Source organism: Crocuta crocuta, unplaced genomic scaffold (assembly GCF_008692635.1).
Source record: "Crocuta crocuta isolate KB4526 unplaced genomic scaffold, BGI_CrCroc_1.0 scaffold16, whole genome shotgun sequence".
Taxonomy (NCBI): Eukaryota; Metazoa; Chordata; class Mammalia; order Carnivora; family Hyaenidae; genus Crocuta; species Crocuta crocuta.
Window position 1 is genome coordinate 10,890,361 of NW_027531893.1, and position 6,966 is coordinate 10,897,326.

Genomic DNA, 6,966 nt, shown 5'->3' on the forward strand with positions numbered 1-6,966 from the left:
AATGGTTGACCAGATGTTTTCCACAGCTTGGCAGAGCTAGCTGGCACACACCTCTGGTTAGGGAAAGATCTTCATGCCAGCCCAGGATCTTACAGAATGATCTTTCTCTGTGCTGAGCACACTCACAGGAACTCCATGATGGAAGTTCTATCGTCTCCCTCATTTCTCAGGTGAGGGAATGAGGAATCAGAAACTACCTTGCCCAAGAGTGCTCAGCAGAGCTGGGACTCAAATGCAAGTCTATCTGAGGCCAAAGCAGATGCCCACGGGTACTCCGCTTCCTCAAGCAGCTCTGCCGAGCAAAGGAACAACAGTAGCAAGGAGAGGAAGGGTGGCTAACAATCACACAGTGCTTACCTTGTACCGGGCACTGTTTCCAGTGCTTTAAAGGGGCCAGAAGCAACAGGGATAAATGTAGTCATTGTCAACAAAAAGAGCCTACCCTTGTTCCTAATATGTAGATGCTCCACCTACCAAGAGCATTGTTGGGTAGAATAAATCAGAGATTGAGCAGAGAGCACAAGGCACATGATGGGCATTTTACCCCTCCCCCTTTCTTCCCCAGTGCTCATCCCTCCTGGCATGCAAGAGAGGCCCCCAGATTGAGCATCCAGCTGCTCAAAGGGGACATGGTGCAGTATATTTGGTAAATGGCCATCATAGACCTTTGAGGAGAACAGAGGAGGTGTTCAGGGCAGGGGGTGGAAGTCTGTGTACTCATCATCAAGAATATCAAGAGCCCAGATGGACGCATATCAAATGTGCCTCATGCACATGATTCGGCCACCTCTCTTCCCATCAAGCCAAGTATCCGTGATTTAAAATGTTTAAAACAGAAAGGGTTGCTACTGGTTTTCCAGTCCCAGACTTGAGAAGAAGTGGCCATCGCTTACCTGGCAGTTCTAGAGGTCTTCTGAGCATCGGATGTTTCTCAGCATCCTTTAGGAATTGTTTTAGATGCCCACATACTTGCTGGCTTCTAAAAATAAGCAATGCAAGAGTGCCTGGCTGGCTCAGTCGGTAGAACATGCAACTCTCGATCTCGGGTTGTAAGTTCGAGCCCCACACTGGGTATAGAGATTACTTAAAAATAAAATACTTTTTAAAAAAGAGCAATGCAGGGCAGATTACGTGCATGTAAAGACAGGGCAGTGGTGGAAAGAGATGGGGTGAGCAGGGCAATGGCTGTGTATGGCAACAGAAGCTGTCAGACAATGGCAGTTCAAACACACTGAAAGATACATGCAAGGATGACGTGTGTGTGTGTGTGTGTGTGTGTGTACAGGGAGGACTGAAGATGACTGGTCTCTCTGTCATGAAATAAACAATTCCTGATGGCTCCCTATCACATCAAGTTATTAATTCTTATGGCTCAACTATTCATCACAGCCCCTTCTTGGCCCATTTTGAAATAACACGTGCTCAAAATGTTCTGGCCTTTGCAAATAGCATTCCAGGAACTCCCAAGCATCCATAACTGAAGAGGAGATGCCACGTTTGGGTTCAATGAATTACCCACACACAAGCAACACAACACTTGATGCTGAAATTCTACCGAGCTTTTTAATTAAATCTTCCTTTAGGATCCAAAATGCACTTTAGGATTTTTCAGATCATGGGCAGAAATCTGCTTTTGGAAATCAAGGAAAAGAGGTGATTGGGCTGACTTCTCGCTGATCTTCTAATCACCTTGGACAGAAAACTTGCCCCTTGTGGTACATCCCAAAGGAAGCTGGTTTCATTTGTTCTCTTCCATAAAAACAGAACAAATGCATGTTGTATTATGTTAAAATTTTAACCAGTTGTTTACCCTGTGTTTTAGAAAGGCATTCATAGGAAAATGACTAAAAAGAAATAAAGACACCAAATTATTAACCGGGGCTATATTTTGGTCATGATTTTTATTTTACTCGTAATGTACTATTTAGTATTTTCCAGAATGTCTACAGTAAGCAGGTATTCACTGTTAAAAGCTTTTTATAAAGCTTGGTTTTGTGTTTCAAATTCCATTTATTGGACCTACCGTAGGTTTATTGTTTTGACAAATATTTACTAAGCAGCTGCTCTGTGGCAGCTCTGGATCAGCAAACTATGGTGCTGAAGCAGCAGCTTCCTTTTATAAATAAAGTTTTATTGAAACACAGCCACATCTCTTCATTTACTTATTGCCTATGGCTGCTTTTGTGCTACAAGAGCAGAGTTAAATAGTCGCAAGGAAGACCATGTGGCCCACAAGGTCTAAAGTATTTGCCATTTGACTCTTTCCAGAAAAAAGTTTGCAGACTCCTGTGTTATATGAAAGGCTCTAAGTTAGGTTTTGGAAATCAACAGTGAGCAAAAACAAAACAGATACATCCCTAAGGTCATAGACTTTATTGTTTTTGTTGTTGTTGTTGTTTTTGCCTACTACTTCAAGCTTTTCATAGTCCTAAAAACAGTAACCCTGAGTTACTTTGCAGTTGCAGGAAATGTAACCAGAATTGTGGTATTCACAACTTTTTATTCTCTCTGGTTTGAGAAGATTCTTGGGATACCTGGGTGACTCTGTCAGTTGAGCATCCAGCTTTGGCTTGGGTCGTGATCTCATGGTTCATGCCCATCGGGCTTGCTGCTGTCAGCCTGTCAGTGCAGAGCCTACTTCAGATCCTCTGTGCCCTTCTCTCTCTCTGCCTGTCCCCCACTCTGGCTCTCTCTCAAAAAATAAATAAAATAAATAAACATTTTAGAGAAAATTCTTGATGATTCAAGGATGGAGAGACCCTCAGTTCTGTCTTCTCTGTGAACAATGGAAACACAATATTGACCTGTGCTTTCTCCTCCTCAACACAGTGCCTGGCATACAGTTACGGACTCAATACACTTTAGCTATCAACACCACCCAGGGGCCCCCAGATGTATTCACCATCCCCTGTCTGGAACCCAAACTCCATCTGAAGTTCAAGGGGCCAGTATCTATACAGCAGAGCAAGCAGAGATTAAGTTAAGAGAACTTAACACGTTTCTCTTATCTGAAATAGCCTATTTGAGGACCATGAGGCTGGATTTTTCAGAAACATGGCACATGGAAGGTGCACAATTCCTTCCCAAACTCAAGCAGCACTGCCTGGTCTGGGAAGTGGAGGTGAATAATAAATAAATGAGTTTCGAAACCCTGTTCAGTAAACAAGGTCCCAAAAAGAGACAGTGATCATCCCTTGCCTTCCACTGGACTACATCTCCTTGGAAACACCATAATAGGCTTAAGAAAAGCTCAAAAGATTCTTAGATCTGTTGTTCCCTCCACAACAGGAATGGGCTTAAATATTCTATTAAAGAAGCACACATTGGGTTGGCCTCAGCATTAACCTGCTAGGCACGCAGAGGCATGTCAGAAACAGGTGGGAGAGAGAAACAGGGCTCTGAGCCACCTCTGCAGAGAAAGCTCTGCAGGTAAATGCTCTAATTAGGAGCTTGGAGTCTGTTCAGCATTCAGTAGGATCCTTCTGAGTCTGTCTCCTTTATTCAATTAAGGAAATGATAGGAACCTTCAATTTTCTCTATGATTTAAAATAATGATAAATGATCAGGTAGAGTTTGGGGATTTTTTTTTTTTTTTTTAAGGCACATTTCTAAAAGAAACTTCTGCTGAATTTAATCATGCCTGCTTCTGGGAAACAGTCATCAAACAGACTATTGGCAATTCACATCTTCTCCCCCACACAAACACACCCTTTGTCAGTAGCAATATCCATCACGGAATGAATCATTCCAAACGGGGAGGGAGGCCTTGCATTTCAAAGATAAACAAAACAACAATACTAATTATCATAAAGCTAACGTAGCTCAGAACAGAAGAGTAGAAATGATCCAGGTAAACGCTCAAACTGGAAGGAGTGACAAAAGAAGAAAAGAAGAAGACAAGCGCCCACCCACCCCCACAGGTGGATAGATTTCATGAGCTGACCCACTTGTCCTGGACTTGCTGTGCACGGAGGGTCATTTGTTTTCACCATCTTCTGAGTCTAATGGGTCCAGAATGCCTGGATTTTCTTTCATATGAAGTATTCTGTATTACTCAGAGCCCAATTATCCAAAGTTTTTGCTTTCCCTTTTTACTTGGGGGCCATTTCTGGAATGTGGAATAGGGAAAAGAAACTGAAGTCCTATGAGCCCCGGGGACTGCAGTGGAATAAGGTTCAACCTGAGACTAAAGAGCATAGTTCCTGAGTCTAAATCTGCCTCATAGGATGAATGATCTTGTGAAGATTAAGTGAGATAATAAACATTAAACACTTATTATGGTGCCTGGAAAACAGGAAGTGCACAAAACTGCTAGCTGCCTTTGTCATCATCATCATCATCATCATCATTATCATCATCAACAACAACAACAACCAGTCCTATCTTGGAGTCAATGCTTAAATCTTCTTGATGCCATCACATCTAAGTGGATGCTCAGCATTTGTTTGGAACCCTCCAAGGATATGAAGCTCACCACCTACATTCTGTGTATACCTCCAGACATTAGAAAGTTCTTGCGTGTATTCAGCTGAGATTTATTCCACTGTGGCTTCTGCTCCTTGGTCTTACAGTTCTGTCCTTTGGGAGTCTTAAAAAAACAGAAATAATCCCTCTTATACTTTGTAATAGTTGAAAGTTTGGTTTTATGGTGAGTTAAAAGAAAAAACAACTCTAGGAAACTTTAGCATTAAATGAAATTAATTGGAAAGATCTTGGGGTATCTGATTAAATCAAGGAGGGCGAGGAGGGAGAAGAGGAAGAAGAAAAGTAGAGGAGGAGGAGGAGGAGGAAAGGCAAAAGGAAGAGTTGGGGAAATTGAAGGAAAAGAAGAAAGAGAATCAGGCTCAGAGAATGCAGGAATCAGGCAAGTTCAGGACCAATTTTTCCAGACCTTCATCTCTAGCACTCCCATTAATAAGCCTTATCCACAGCTCTAAGAATGTAATTGGCTTTACCTGAGACAAGCGTCTTCCCCTGGCCGATCACCTCTGGTCAAGGGACAGAGTCACCTACTGCAGATGATGCTGGGAGCTCACCTGTGGAAGGGTGTGTAGAAAGGCATCCCACAGAATCACATTGATATGAACTGAGAAGCCTCCCAGCCACCATACCTTGAGGAAGCCCAAGCCATGTGAATGAATCACAACACAATCCTTAGACACTTGGAGAAGCTTTTCTCTAAAATACTCTTTAGTTCTTTCAACCACAGTGATTAAATGAATTGTTAATTTAAAATAATTATTTGATTGTTTATTTAGTTTCCTCACTAGAATGTTAAGCTTCATAAAGACAGAGGACCAAGTCTGGCTTATTCACTGAAATATCCCACCACCTAGCCAGGGGCTTGGGCCACAACAGGCACTCAAATAATTGCTGAAATAATTGACTGATAAATGCATTAATTATCATTTTTGAGATCCTTGTGGTTACTGTCTTCCAAATGTGGTTCTGTCCCTCTCAGTCAGTCCCACTGACAATAAAAATAACAGTGTCAGAAGGCTTTCTGCATGAAATAGGAAGCAAAGTAAAATAAGTCACAAGCCTTATTTTAAATCACCTGAGAATTTTGTTTGTCCATCTGTTCCTGTTATTTATTCCTGTGTAACACACTCCAAAACATAGTGGCTTAGAACAACAGCAGCCACTGGCTAGGCTCATGAATCTACAAATTGAACAAGGAATGATGGGATGGCTCAACTCTGTTCCACATGCCATCAGCTGGAGTAGCTTGGCTGGGGGCTGGAGAATCCATTTCCAAGATCACTGGCAACTTGATGCTGGCTGTCATCTGGAAGCTCAGCTGAGAATATAAGCCAGGGGCTCATTTCCTCTCCACGGGTATCTCTCCGTGCTTGGGCATGTTCACAACATGGCGGCTGGGTCCCAAGGGCGAACGTTCCAAGAGAACAAGACAGTGAAGTACATGAAATTTTTAGGATGGCACTCCTGAACTCACACACATGACTTCTGCAATATGATATTGGTCAAGGCAGTCAAAAAGACCCACCCATTTCGACGGGAAAGGGGCACAGACGTCCCCATGCTATGAGAATCACAAAGGTCCCATTGAAAAAGAGCAAGTAAGAGGAGAGCTATTGCTACGGCATCTTTGGAAAACGCAATCTGTCCCACAATCTCTCCTCTTTGGGCGAAGGCAGTCACAGTGGGTTGCAGCGTTAAAAGTTTAAACACTGGTGCCTGGTCTTTCACTCAATCATCAATTTTTGAGTCATTGGTGCTAGGTATAGAATGAAGTCCTGGAAGTACAAAGATAAATGAGAAAACTCTCTTCCCCCGGGAAGTCCACAGATGGGCAGAGAAGATGAATAATGAAAATCCAATGCGATGAGTGATTCAGCCAAGATGTATACAGGCAGAGAAAGAAATGATCGATTTAGCCTGGGATGGATGCTAGTTTGCCTAAAATACTTTTCCTTGGTGGACATGGGTGCCGTCATTCAGTAACCATTTTCAGAGTTTATATGTATTTCCCTAGTTGAGCTTCTGGCCAGAACTCAGCCACATAACCCGAGTTGTACCACGTGGGGGCCACACTAGCCACAACCAAAAAGAATAGGATTTCCTGGCTAACAAAGGTAGTAACAACTGGGACTGCTATCTTGGACTTAACAGGTCCCCCTGCAGCCTTAAAATTTTCACAGGAGCCAGAACTCCAGAGAACAAATAATAATAATGATAATAACTTTAACTATACTTTATTTTTCAGAACATTTTTAGATTTACAAAAAATTTGAGATGACAACACAAAGAATCTCCATACACCCTGAACCCAATGCTCCCCACGACTGGCATCTTAAATTAGCCTGGTAATTTATTACAGTTAACGAACTAATACTGATACATTACTATTAACCAAAGTCCAGAGTTTATTCAGATTTCCTTAATTTTTACCTACTTTGGTTTTTTTTTTTTTTTTGGTTCCACTTTCCCATCCAGGATACCATG